This window comes from Agelaius tricolor, unplaced genomic scaffold (genome assembly GCF_023055355.1).
Source record: "Agelaius tricolor isolate 1412-34295 unplaced genomic scaffold, bAgeTri1.0.p SCAF_1, whole genome shotgun sequence".
NCBI lineage: Eukaryota > Metazoa > Chordata > Aves > Passeriformes > Icteridae > Agelaius > Agelaius tricolor.
The window spans coordinates 98,786,282-98,800,707 of record NW_027269261.1 but is presented as its reverse complement, the minus strand read 5'-3'; positions in this window follow the sequence as shown (position 1 = coordinate 98,800,707).

The window sequence follows — 14,426 nt, the reverse complement described above, 5'->3', positions numbered from 1 at the left end:
GGATGGGAAGCAGAATAGACCCCCTGTAATCCAGGAGGAAGCAGTTAGTGACCTGCTGAGCCACTTACACACCCATAAGTCTATGGGGCTGGAGGGGATTCACCCAAGGGCACAGAGGGAACTGGAGAAGAGGCCACTAAGCCTTTCTCCATCATTTACCAGCAGTCTTGGTTAATCAAGGATGTCCCAGATGACTGCAGGTCAGCCAGTGTGATGCCCATCTACAAGAAGGCTCAGAAGGAGAATGTGGGGAACTATAGCCCTGTCAGCCTGACCTGCTGCCAGGGAAAGTTATGGAACAGATTGTCTGGAGTGCTGTCATGCAGGACAACCAGAGTATCAGGCCCAGCTATATCAGTTTAGGAAAGGCAGGTCTTTCTTCACCAGCCTGATCTCCTTTTATGACCAGGTGACTTGCCTAGTGACTGAAGGAAAGGCTGTGGATGTTGTCTACTTTGGGCTTCAGTAAAGTCTTTGACAGTGTCTCCCACAGCATTTTCCCGGAGATGTTGACAGCCCACAGCTTGGACAGGAGCACTCTTTGCTGGGCTAAAAATTGGCTGGATGGCCGGGCCCAGAGAGTGGTGTTGAATGAAGTCTTATCCAGCTGGCAGATGGTCACTACTGGGGTTCCCCAGGGCATAGTACTGGAGTGAGTCCTGTTTAATATCTTTTTTGATGATGTGGATTGTGGAAGAATGGCTACGTGACAGGGGCCACGTTCTGGACCAAGAATCAGGAGGATGCAGCTAATCTGGGTCCCTGCACCTGCAAAACACTGTGTCCTTGAGCACAGCTGTGGTACAATAATAAGTAGTGAGAGAGACATGAGAAAAGAAAGATGTTATCCCTAAGGTATGAGGAAGAGTAGTATAGCCAATTGTAGTATAGCCAATAGATTGCTTAGCTTGCAGAATATGTATGAGCTTATTACTTGTTGTGCATAAAGGTCTGATGCTCTCTTCAATAAACGAAGCTTGCTAAACACTCATATTGAGCCTCCAAGTTTCCCTCACCGCGACACTGGATGAGTGGATCAAGTTCAGCCTCAGAAAGGTCACAAACACTAAGTTGTGCTGCAGTGTTGATCTGATGGAGGGCAGGAAAGCTGTGCAGAGGCATCTGGACAGGTTGGATTGATGACTGGCGGCCAATGGTATAAGGTTCAACAAGGCCAAGTGCCAGGTCCTCCACTTGGGCCACAACAACCCCAGGCAGCACTACAGGTTGGGAACAAAGTGCCTAGAAAAGGGCTCAGTGGAAAAAGCCCTGGAGGTCCTGGTTGACAGCTGGCTGAATGTAAGCCAGTGTGTGCCCAGGTGGCCAAGAAAGCCAATAGCATCCTGGACTGTACCAGCAATAGCATGGCCAGCAGGAGCAGGGCAGGGATTGTCCCTCTTTGCTTGGCACTGCTGAGGCCACACCTCAAAGTTCTATCTTGCAGTTCTGGGCCCCTCACTGCAAGAAGGACATTGAGGGGCTGGAGTGAGTCCAGAGAAGGATAGTGAACCTGGTGAAGAGTCTGGAGAAAAAGCCATATGAGGAGAAGCTGAGGGAACTGGGGATGTTTAGCCTGGAGAAAAGGATGCTCGGGGTAGACCTTACTACTGTTTATAACTACCTGAAGGGATCTTGTAGCAAGGTGGAGGTCAACCTCTTCTCTCTGGAACCAGCAACAGGACAAGAGCAAACACGCTGCACCAGGGGAGGTTCAGGTTGGTCAGTAGCAAGAATCTTTTCACTGAAAGGATGGTTAAGCATTGGAATAGGCTGCCAGAGAAGTTGGAGTCACAATATTTGGAAGTGTACAAACAATGACCAGGTGTGGCACTTAGTGCTATGATTTAGTTAGTGATGTGGTGTTTGCTTAATAACCTTGGGGGTCTTTTCCTATCTTAATGATTCTATCATTCAATGTCTTCTTTTTCCCTATCTCATTGAAACTTTAGTTTTCTTTTGGAAGAAATCTTTTTTGTGTGAATGTTAAATTATGTCTGTTTTGACACTTTATTGTACCTTGTGGTTTCAGCCTAATTTGAAAATTTTAACTACACAAAGTATCAAATAGCTTTATATCACTTCCTTGTTGTTTTACCATACCTAATACTTCTGGAACTAGAAAAAGATGCATAGTTTTATTCTGCAATGTCTTTTTCTTCCTGGCAAATATTTTTTCCTTAATATGTTAAAGTACAGTGTATTTGATTGTCTCATAGTCTTTAAAATAAAAATCAGACCCCCCCCCATCAAAATAGAGAGAGATGGTAGGTAAAAGAGAATAGACCTATATTTTTAAAGCCTTTTACTAACTAAATTTATGAATATTATTAATTTTGACTCTGATATACATCAGTGGGTTCAAAAGCAGCCCTTTTACTATCTTCATAACTATATGTAAATGATAGAATCATGTACCAATGTACCTCAAGAGAGATGGCAGAGAACAGACATGGCAATCATGCTGACATCAGCACAACATCTGGGATAAATCTGTTGATACCTGTGAAATTATAAAGTTAGCAATGTGAAGTGGCAGCTTTGTCTCCTTGTGCATGGGTGGTCCTCAAAGGAAAATCTGCAAGTTGAATCTCTGGGCATTTTCCTAATTCTCTCATTGCTGTTTTGTAACACCGGGGGAATAAAATGTGTCCAGTAGCTTGGCATTATCCATCATCCAGACAGTGTACAGTTGGGAATGACATAGATTTGGTGCCCAAAAGCACTGTCTACTAAAATAGAACCTGGTTTCCATTCATCAAACTCTTAAAGCATTATCTCCCACTTACTGAGCAGGTGGATGAAGTACAGAAAAACCATAACACAATTTCTGTGGTAGTTGTATTTTTTGTCGTATTATAAATCCATATAAATCACTTTCATCTCTCAGTGTGTCAGGAACAGGTGATAGTGAGACAGGTTGCCAGCACAGCTATTTGAACTTAAATTCCAGATTTACCACCATTCAATAGGCACTATAGGAGACAGAAAAAAAAAACAAAGCAAGAGTGGGAGAACAGATATAGGAAACTGCAACTTATGAATATTTGTCTTCAAAGTAGCAGAAAATTATTAGCACACTTTTTGTTGATAAAGAAATTCTCCAAACCAGTAACACCAACATTTACTGACAATATTTATTTCTTCATGGTTGGAATATCCAAGATGGATGTTATTTTAAGAAGAAATATATTATTATTTGCTTGTTGAGACAGTAATTTGTAAAACCCACACTTTGGGTTTTTTTGTTGTTGATTTTTTGTTGTTTTTTTGGGGGGGGGTTGGTTTTGTTTTGTTTTGTTTTGTTTTTTACCTGTGTAATCACTTTTCAGTTCCAACTCCTTGTCTGCATCCTGTAAAACAGTAATTTCCATGGGCAAAGTGATTTCACTAATACTTCAGGCCTTGTTACCTGTCCACAGAATAACACAATGACAGATCAGTTGAGGTCAGAAGCAGCCTCTGGAGTTCAGGTAGTCCGACTTCCCTCTTCAAGCTGGGCCATCTACAGCAGGTTGCTTAGGACAGGTCCTGCTGGGTCTTGAATAGCTCAAATACATGTGTACATCCTCTCTGGAAAACCTATGCTGGTATTATAACCATCCTCATCAAAGAGAGTTTTCTTCTAATGTTTAAATGGCATTTCCAGTATTTCTGTAAAACCCATTGCTTTTTGTCCTTTCATGAGGAATGACTGCGAAAAGTCTAGCCCTATCTCCTTTACTGACTCCATCAGGTATTTATATACACTGATAAGAGGCTCCATGAGCCTTCTCGAGCTTAAACAATCTCAGGTCTGTCAATCTTTGCTCATATGAGAAGGGTTATAACCACTTTACCATCTTTGCTGGGCTTGCTCAGTACATCTGCATCTCTCCCAAGACTTGCACCTGATACTCCAGACATGTCTCACCAGGGTTGACCCAGAAGGAAAAAATCATCTCTCTTGATGTGCTGGCAGTGTTCTTCCTAATGCAGCCCAGGATGCTGCATGGTTGCTGGCTTACATTTAATCTGTTGTCCATGAAGACCACCAGGTCAATTTTTTTAAAGGCTGCTTTCCAAGAGTCAGTCATCAGCCTATCCTGGTACATGGGGTTATTTCCCCTCAGGTGCAGAACTCAGCACTTTCACCTGCTGAACTCCATAATGTTCCTATCAGTCAATTTCTCCAGTCTATTCAGGTTCCTCTGACGGGCAGCACAACACTCCTTTGGTGTTATCGACCACCCCTCAAAGGTTTTTACTAGATGAAAATTTTAAAGCTAATTTCTCTAAGTATTCCTGTATGCAACTTTTTTTTTTTTTTTTTTTTTTTTATGAAGAATCACAATCATAAAACTGAATAGCATTCTTTCCCCCCAGTGGGCAAAACAAAAGGAACATTGTGCAACATTTTTTTTAACATTCTGACAGACAGCCACAATGGAAACTGCCTTGTTCTCCTGTTTTAACTATTAATCACCAAGCTGCGAGATGCTCTTCCATGGATTTTTCCCTCTGTCCTCCATTCAGCAGGAGTATTTGCATCAGCTATACAGTTTTCCCATTCTGGATGAATTCACTCCAGTTTCTATAAATATCCGTAGTGCACTTGGCAAGTTCTAGTGATAGGGGACTGCATAAAGCCTCTATCCAAGCATATTAAATAACATAAAATTGAGCACATTTGAACATCTTTTCTTAATTTTATACTAAATAGAACATCAGAAAATCAAAAGCCTCTTGATTTACATTTCATATTGCATTTGATTAGAAGTCACCTATATACAAAGAATTACCTCCAGACATTGGAACAAGTTCTATACAAGCCCTGTAATTGAAGTTTGCCAAGCCATGCCCTTGACATGTCTCATCCATTGGGTATTTCTGCATTGCTTTCTTGGTGGTGGTTTCTGTGCTCTCTATGGGGACAATCTTGCTTTCCCACCACTTCCACAGTATAGAGGAGACATAATTGCAGGGATTTCAGTAGAGATACTTCTGATTTATGCTGCCACCAAATTACTACTGTTAAGTGTCCTGGTTCTGGCCCAGATCAGCAGGAGAGGACATGACCAATATGTTGTGTTACTTCATACCACATTACATCATTGAAGGGGTGGGGGAGGGAGAAGTGACTCTCTCACTTCTGGGAAGGATGGCAGCTCTTTCTGGGGGAACAAAGTGCAGCAGGGTGGGGAACCCATTGCCCATTGTTCATTGTCTTGGGCACTGCAGTGAGCATTTTTGCATGTGAATAATTCCCTATTTTTAAAATATTTTGTTATTAATATTGTTTTCACTGCTCATTTTCTTGTCTCATTGCTGTTTCCATGAAATTATTCTTCTCTCAACCCATGACCTTTGCCTCTTGCGACTCCAATTCTCCTCTCTGGCTACAGGTGGAGGGAGAGGAAAAAGCAGGGTAGGGTGGCTGATGAGTGAGTGATCAGCAGTGTAACTTGGAAGGTCTTGGTGAAAGAACTAAATTGGGAGTACTATTCCTAATCCACGACATTAAGACCCAAATTTCTCTCACAAATAAACAATTTCCATGAAGTTTTAATCTACATCTAGCTAAAAGCAAATTGCTGTACAGAAAAGGGGTAGACAGTGTTTTTAAATTATTTTATATTTTTTCCTTTCTTTTTCTTTCCAGAAATGTCATGAATTTGAACAGTTGTTACTGTAGCAAGGAAATAGCAAGTAGGAGAATATAAAGTAAACAGTTTCCAAAATAAAAGTGCTGTAGGCTTTTTTTCTCAGTAAGCACTTTTAATGTAATAAATGTACGTATTTTTGCCACCTAAGTATGAAAACGATGGTACATTAGTTTATAAATTCTCCAAAAGTTTTACAGTTTTCTGCCTTATGGTTAGGACTTGCTATTTGCATTTTGAATTGAAAAGTACACTTTACATATCTAGCCATACCATATATATCTGCTGCACTGAATGCTATTGGAGAAGTGGGCATATAGAGACCCAACAGATATATTGCTAATAATTTGCTGATAATTTAGCAGAGCTTGAGCCATAATAAATTCTAATAAGAGTCTAATTTTGCGAATCCAAGAAATCATATGCTTAATATTAAGCATATGTATGAGAGAATTTTTGGAGCTGGATATTACAGCATGTGTATTCATACTCTGAAAGTAATTAGAACTACTTTTTCCAGTTGTGTTTCTTTTCAGAAGAATAAAACAAACCACATCTGTCTCTATTCAATATTTTAAAATATTTTCTTTTAAACTATTCTTACAGAATCATAGAAAATTCTGAGTTGGAAGAGACCCACAAGGATTATCCAGTCAAATTCTTCAGTTAATGGCCCATATGGGGATCAAACCCATAACCTTGGTGTTATAAGCACCATTCTTTAAGCAAGGGAGCTAATTTTTGTAAGATCTAGCTTCTAAGGAACAAAAGGCAATGTTATTCCTTTCTGAAACAGAAATGTTTACAATTGAAGATTGTAAGGAAAAAATAATGGATTCTGTGAAGTATTGAGTAATCAATTACATCTGTTCATATTTAGTATGCTGGATCTATATATACAAAAATATAATTATCATTAAAAAAGTTTGCACCAGGCATACTGACTTAGGAATTTGGAAGCCGTTAGATACTCCTAGAAATTGCATTTTGTTAGAAGTAGATATTGGAAAGTTTGTCTCTGGTAACCTTCTAATAATATTTTTTTTGCAGCTTTCTTGTGTATCTAAAGAAATCAACCACTGTAAGCTGAATTTAAGAAAACATAAATGTATTTCTTTCAAATGTTATTATCAACTATAATGCTTTACAACTTAGGTTTTATCCTGAAGCATGTCCTAGACATCAAAGGGTATGAAGTGTGGGAAAGCATCTCACTATTCCCATTAACAGCAATAGCAGCAGCACTTTTAATTCTTCATTGATCACACTGACTATTTCCTCCTCAAGAGTCATGAAAGCCAAGAAACTTACTGTGAGGGGTGAAACCCCTGTAATGGACTACTTAACTAGATTCTGATACCTGAAGAGAAAAGAAAATGAAATTTCAGGAGCTGTATTTAACTGATAACATACTACATTCCAAAGAAGGCTATACAAGGATAAGCAGCAATGTTAGAAAAATGGTCCTGGAAGCAGTGGTTGTACAGAAAGATAAAATATAAAAGATAAAAGCAACAGGTTGTTACCCCTGGGACTGGAAAGGAGCATTAAATTGCTGATGGCTAAACATAAGAGCGGCTATTCTTGGATTCCTACTCATAACAGAAGGGTCTCCTAAAGGAGCTTACATATAAAAAGCCAAGGAAAAGATAGAAAGCTAGGCAAGAAGGTACAGCAGCCTTTAATGATGATCCAGAAAAAGGAGAAAGATAAAGTGTTCCTGCCAATCTATTATAGGTATATGTAGGAGGGATAAAAGTAAGTGACATTGAAGGACCTTACCTACCAGTAAATGTGTGAGGATGGGTAATGGGAACTATGCTTTTGCAGAGTTTGGATAGAATGCTAGTCCTGTATTAATGAAAAGACACTTCTGTAGGCAGAATTTAATCCCAAAATTTCATCTAAGTCTTTCTTTTGTCTACATGCTCACTGCATATTCAGCCTGCACATTCTCAGCCATGTCAGCACAAGAGCCTCTCCTTTGCAAAATCTCTCCTTTAATGCATCACTTCTACCGTATCACAACAATTTACTGAGCTTTCCTCATTTAAAATGGCACTGGAAATATTTTTTCTTTAGTCATTAGTGGTCTCTTCTGTTTAATATATATTGGTTGATATTTACTGTTGATACTTATCCTTTTAAAGTTTTTAATGTACGGCCATATCAAAGTTACTATCAAAATACATATAAATGTTCACATGTACACATTGACATAATTTATTCAAATCTAAATGTAAGTTTAAGGTCCAAGACCCATGTTTAACCTAATAAAATATGTTCTTACTTTAAATCTTGAAAATCTTGGAATTAATGGTAAGATTTAATAAGGCTTTAATGACCAGATTAAAGGTCATTTAAAATAAAAATTGCCTGAAATTGAAATTATGTATTCCATTAAAACAAAATAAAAATGTCAAGTTGTGCGTGTAGAAAATTCTGAATAACTCTTGGCTAATTTTGAAGGTAGAGAACTGAGACTGATACCATACTGGTTTCATTTTGAAGTTTCTTCTGATATATGGATTTAAGTTTCTGGTATGCTGTATCTAGTGTTCAATCAGTAAAAAATACAGACGCATACTTCCCTGTTGTTTCTCAGCAAGATAATCACATCCTGAAATGTAAGACATCTTATTTAGCTGCTTGGAGTAACCTACTGACTCTATAAGAACCAAGGATTTCTTTCAGATATTCTTCATCACACTCTAATGAAACACCTGAAGTGAGTGATAAAAATAACTTCACTCTTTGGCTTGATTCAGGCAATTTTAAAAAGTCAGTGACATAACACCAAAAGCACTCAAGAATATAACTAGTTTGCTTCAACCACACTTGCTTATTCTGTGACAAAATTTCCTCTTTGAATTTTCCTAATTGTGAAAATATATGAAAGTATCTGTGTTATGAGAGTTTCTTTGTTTGGTTTGTTTTGGGTTTTTTTGGTTTTTATTTTTTTGGGGGGGGGGGGGGAACTCTTTGTGCTTTTAAAGGCAAAATCTAGTAAAACAGCATTATATTTCTGTGTAATATTCTCTTCCTTGCCACTTTTTTAACAGCAAAAAAATTGCTTTTTCCCTAAGAGTGTGCAGTTCTTCCAAGTTTTACCAAAGGCAGGTGTCTGACTTGAGGACAAGATGGATTAGTTTATTTCCAGTTTTAGGTGAAAAGTTCATTTTTTTTTGTATATATTTTTCTGAATAAAATAATGTTTCCACTAAAGTCTGATTATTTCAGCTCATTGATTTCACCTTCTGTGTTTAAAACATGTGTTGAGCTTTGCTCCCAGTTCAAGAGTCAATACTTCCAGTTGATTCCTCTCGGATGAAGACGGAGCTCAATAGCTCAATATCTAATTCTTTCCCTGATAGTAAAACACATTACTCAGACAATGGAGTTTTCATCATCAAACCATAAACAATTCAGCTGAGTCACATAGGAATAAAACTGTTATTTTTTATTTTGGCACATACTGTACAAACAGCTCCACTGTTTTTGTCACAGATACAGGAAAGAATCCCTGAATGGATACAAAATAAATCATCTCTATTAGGTAATCAAGATGGGAAACTGATACTGTTCTTGTTTTAATCAATCCATGAAATGAAAGCAACTATAAAGCACACCAGCACAATGTATCCCCACGAGCCTCTTGTAATTGGGATGATCATTTAATTGGCACATTCTGTTTCCACTGGGATATGCTGTTTAAGAGGGACCTAGTTTACTCGGCAGTTGCAGGGCTTGTTATATGATCTCCTCAGCTAAAATTACTCGTATTGTGATGAAAAATGCAAAAGATGTATAGACTTTATGTCTTTATTTTGTCAACTGCTCAAACTACAGGAGCTTTACTTATACTGAGCTGAGGAAAAAAAAAGGCAATTATGCTGCTCGGAAGGAATGTACATTTCTCCACTGTGTTAAAAGGATCAAAGAAAAATTCTTCAGTAACTGTACTGTTATGCAGTATAATCAACATAGCTGTATGGCAGAGGGATGAACAGTGAGAAACACAAAGAAAGGGTAATATAAGAGGGGAAATGACTGAAAAATTAATCATTGAAGGTAAGTAGTGATTCTTGCAAATAGATTTGGATTTACTTATTTATTAAAAATATAAATGAAAATTTAAATTTATGGAAATAGCAGAATCTATTTTAAATACATTTCAATATTATGTCAAAGGCTTAGTATTAGATTACTTGTTCTTTGTTCTCCTAGCAAGGTGGGTAAGGAGGTATTAGCATAAACAAACTCACATGTTCATTGCAGAGAGGTGGGACTAGATGACCTTGACAGGTGCCTTCCAAGTCATCAGCTTTCAAATCCCAGGTGAGGGATAGGCCCTTATATAGCTACTGTAACTACAGCTATTCACACTACCTTGCAAGAAGCCTTCAGTTAACAAATTAAAGAAGTATCCCACATGCATTTTCTGTTCTCTAACTCACAGATTCATTCCAACATAAATTAAAAATTATAAACAAAACCCAAAACCTTGCCAACAAAAAATAAAAAAAAACCAAACAACAAAATTCTATTTGTGATGAAAAGAAATTACAACTAATAAGGGCTAGTATTTGGCTTATACAAAAGGTATTTTACAAATAAGTGAAATAATCACACATCTGTCTGCATGTCCCTGAAGATAACTTTTCATACTCCTTCAATGGTTTAATTTTCAATTAATGTTTCCTAAAGTTTTATTTTGAAAATTTAAGAGCAAATTAATCCTGAGCTACACTGTGAAAGAAATCCATTTACTTTTGTAATCTGGAAGACCTGTTTTCAGAAGTACTACTTGAAAATAGCTTAAAGGAAGGAAAAAAATTTAAAATATTCTTATTTGACTGGGTTAAAGAGTTGAAATCTACTCTGGAAGGAACAGAAACTTGATAGAACTAATATGGTATTGGCAAAGCAAGAGAAGTTTGTGAAAAAATAAACCAGAATGCTGTTTCTTCCACTCTTCCCACACCTCTAGTAGCATCCTCTGCCCTGCCTACACCTCTAAGCCAAGAGGAAAAACCTCGTATTTCAATTGTCACTTCTGGCTTCTACCTACATACCAGTAAACCAGAGGACTTCCATATTCCTTCTCCACTACAGGTAAAACATTGTACATATTTTGTATTATAGCTGCTTAGGGCTTTAGGTGTCATGTTAAAGTGGAGGCAGGTGATATCAGCGATATCTTATCAGACATACTATCTTTAGTAGATGTTACTCACATGATTTTCACATTCTTTGTGTAATTAATACTTAACTGCAGGGTGCACCACATGTCCCTCTACAACCTTGATTGTCACTCTCACCTTCCCTCATTTCAGCTTCTCTCTGCCATTTGCTGTTTGGATACACTGACTCTGGGTTTCTGCTCCGTGTTTTCTTTCATTTAACTTGTTTCACTACACATATGCTTTCCCAACTATCAGTCATTTTGCCTGCTCCTGACATTTCTTAGTAGAGAAGATGTATCTATGAAGGCCACACTTGCACAATATATCCAATTTAAAATTCCTAGTAATTTAACAAGAATGTCATTTCAGAAATGTTGAATAGCAACACTGAAGTAATTAGCATCTATGTCTACTCAGTAGCTAAAAATCAAGTACTGGAGGCAGATTTATGAGAATAACTCTGTGTGTATGGCCTTGTAACCAAAGAAATGAACAAGTACAGAAAAATGCAAGATGAAGGCACAGGGAAAAAAAAACCCTGTAATTGTTCTGTCATACTTGTTCTCAAAGTTATGCTACATTTTTGTTTTCTAATTTTTTTAAAATCATCTTTAATCTTTAACTTTTCCAGGAAAATGATGGCATTAGTTGCTGTTTGCAGAAAGGTAGTTTGCTGCCAGATTAATATCAATATCAATATTATTAACCAATAGACACATAGAAAACCCTGAACTGGTCATATGAAATCCTTGGCTTTTCAGAGATAGCAAGTACAAAATACTTTATCAGTGAAATTATATTAAAACAAGAAATACTTTCTATTACTTTAATCAGGTACACCAATATTTCATGAAATATTCAAAAAAATTCTTTTAAACTTGAACCTTATTTCAGCTATGGTTACTTCAGATTGAGAGTAATTAAGTGGAGTCATCGTGGTAAATACCTAGAGCTATTAATTTAGGAATGAAGTTCATGCCTTTACTGTGAAGAACAGTATTTTCTTTGTGTTTGCATCTGTTTCAAGGTATGTTGTTTGTTAGCAAATAAATATTTTCTTATTTCATGTGGATACATGTAATATTTACTATTTATGATTTTTTAGCACAGATTATACATTTGTATCTGTACAAAAATATTTGTATACCTAGACTTTATTTAAATCTATATTCAATTTTATTAGATTATTTTTTACACAAAGTTACTCTGACTGGACCTGATGATTTCCCCCACATGCTGTCAATTGTGTTTTTTCACTCAAAATCACTCTTCAACTACTCATGTAATTTAATTAATTTATTTATATATATACTCAGAAAAAAATGTCAGTTAGACTACACAATACTTCAAATGTCAGCGCAAAATATCTATATTTTGCAGTCACTACCACATTTTCTTTAGGATACAAAAGAGTAACTCTCTCAGGATCTACAGATTTTCAGGTCTCTGATGAACAGATCAATACAAAGCATCATCTTCAAAAGCAGTTCCATCCTGCCTCATTTTCACAGGCTTCATTTTAAATTCAATCAGGTTGAAAAAGAAATAAGTGACCAAGAAGGGTCACTGTGGCTTATTGTTTTAATTGCAAAATGTCATAGTGTTGGTGTTCTGCTCCCTTATTATACACAAATGCACCAGTAGCTTTGCTTTTCACTACAGCAATTTCCAGAAGGGATTTAATAGTTTTATTGACATCAGAATATTTAGGGTTTGGGTAGACACCAGTTCTGAAGCTGAAATGCAGGGAAGCTTGCTAAGTATTTGCTTGTTGATGCATTTCTTCTAGCCATTCCTTTTGTTTTTGAAAATCGAGTAGCAGCTGAGAATTATCCTTGACTAAAAAAAATAAAAATTGAAAAAATATCTTTCCCAACCTTAAGACAAGTCATGAGGAAAGAATAAGAAAGCTGTAAGTTACAATCAGTGTTTTATAACTCCAGCTGAAGTAATAAAACCTTGCAAAAGACGTGTCTATATTTTATTTTATGCTTGTCCTGTTAGAAGCCATGGTTTAGTAGCCCCCAAATATGAGCAAATAGTAATGTTTAGTTTGCTTCTCCGTGGGATCTAAGTTGAACATTCTTTTAAAGTAAACACCAGAGATAGTAGAACCCTATACATACATATTTATAAGTACAAACTTTTGCCCAGTTAAAATTCGGAGCTTCATTAGGCTTTCACACCATGGAATAACAGTAAGAGAGGGTCTAAATTTAATACTGAAGAATTTTGTGGGTGTCATTAGATTAATTTTCAGACATGCATCACTTTCACATTCCGCTAATAAAGCTTCTTTCTTGCTCTTTGGCCTTGTCCCTAATATTTTCCTTTCTGAAGTCCTTTTGATTACTCTTTAATGGGAAAGGACACTTCTATCCATGGCAGCTTTGGCTTAGGTCATACACAGAGGGGAAAAGGAAGAATTAGCACTCATAAAGTCTTCACTTTTCAAGACTTCTCATTTATTAAGTTCCATAAGTAAATGGCTTGTCTTGCAACTTGTAAACATAAGCTCAGAAAAAATGGGAGGAAGTGGCATCTCTCCACCATTTATTTTTTTAAATAATTAAGAAAACACCTGACATAGATAACTAGTTTCAAGAAAGGTTTTCCACAGAACTGTGTTCCTCTTTATCCCTTAACAGAGTGTTTCTTACCAGTTTGGTAGCTAGAGCTTGTAGAGGTGTGGTACGTTGTTGCAGTGTGATGCCATTTCCTGTTTCACCTATCCCAACCCCTCAGGTGTGTCAACCTTTCCTTTCCCCTTTGCCCTCCTGCTAAGAGCTGCCCATCAATCTTAACATTCCAGCAAGGGCTGTCGTGTGGTTGGCAGAAGTTCAAAAGATGCCCCTCAGGTCTGGGCTCATTGGCCTGTCCAAGTGTCTGTATCCCTTGAGCCTTCCCCTCCTCACACCTGGTTGGCCCTCACCTGTCCCTTCCCCTCCCCCTGTCCCCAGGGCTTAAAAGGAGACGGGACCATGTGGCCGGTTCTATTGGGAGCTGTTACCACATTCAGAGGTCTGCCATCCTGGAATAAAACTCTGGATTAAAACTCTACGGCAGAATCCTCTCCTTTCTCTCTTCACCATCACCTGAACCTTTTCCACCAGAGGTAAACTGAGTTCCCACTTTGCCTGGATTTGTTCCGAGTGCCCAGCTGCAGCATCCAGCCAGCCAAAGGTATCTCTGAGGTGAAACACCACAGCTGCCACCTTTGGCCCAGCAGCAAGGGCCAGATGAAGCCAGGCACGTCCCAACCAGAGACATTGAGATTAATATTCAAAATAGTACGTAAAACCAGCCATCTCCTTGATGTTTCCAATTTGTTAATTAATATAAAACTGAGGAGTGGCTGACACACCAGAGGGCTGTGCTGCTATGAGATGGGACCTTGACAGGCTGAAGGAAGTTCAAGAAGTTCAGCAAAGGGGAATTGTATAGTCTTGCACCTGAGGAGGAAGAATTCCAGGCACAATATATGTTGGGGGTCAACTGTCTGGAAATACCTTTTCAGACAAAGGATCCAGTGATCCACAAGCCAGCAATGTGCTCCTGCTGCAAAAAACACTATCCTGGGACACATTAGGAGGAGTTTTAC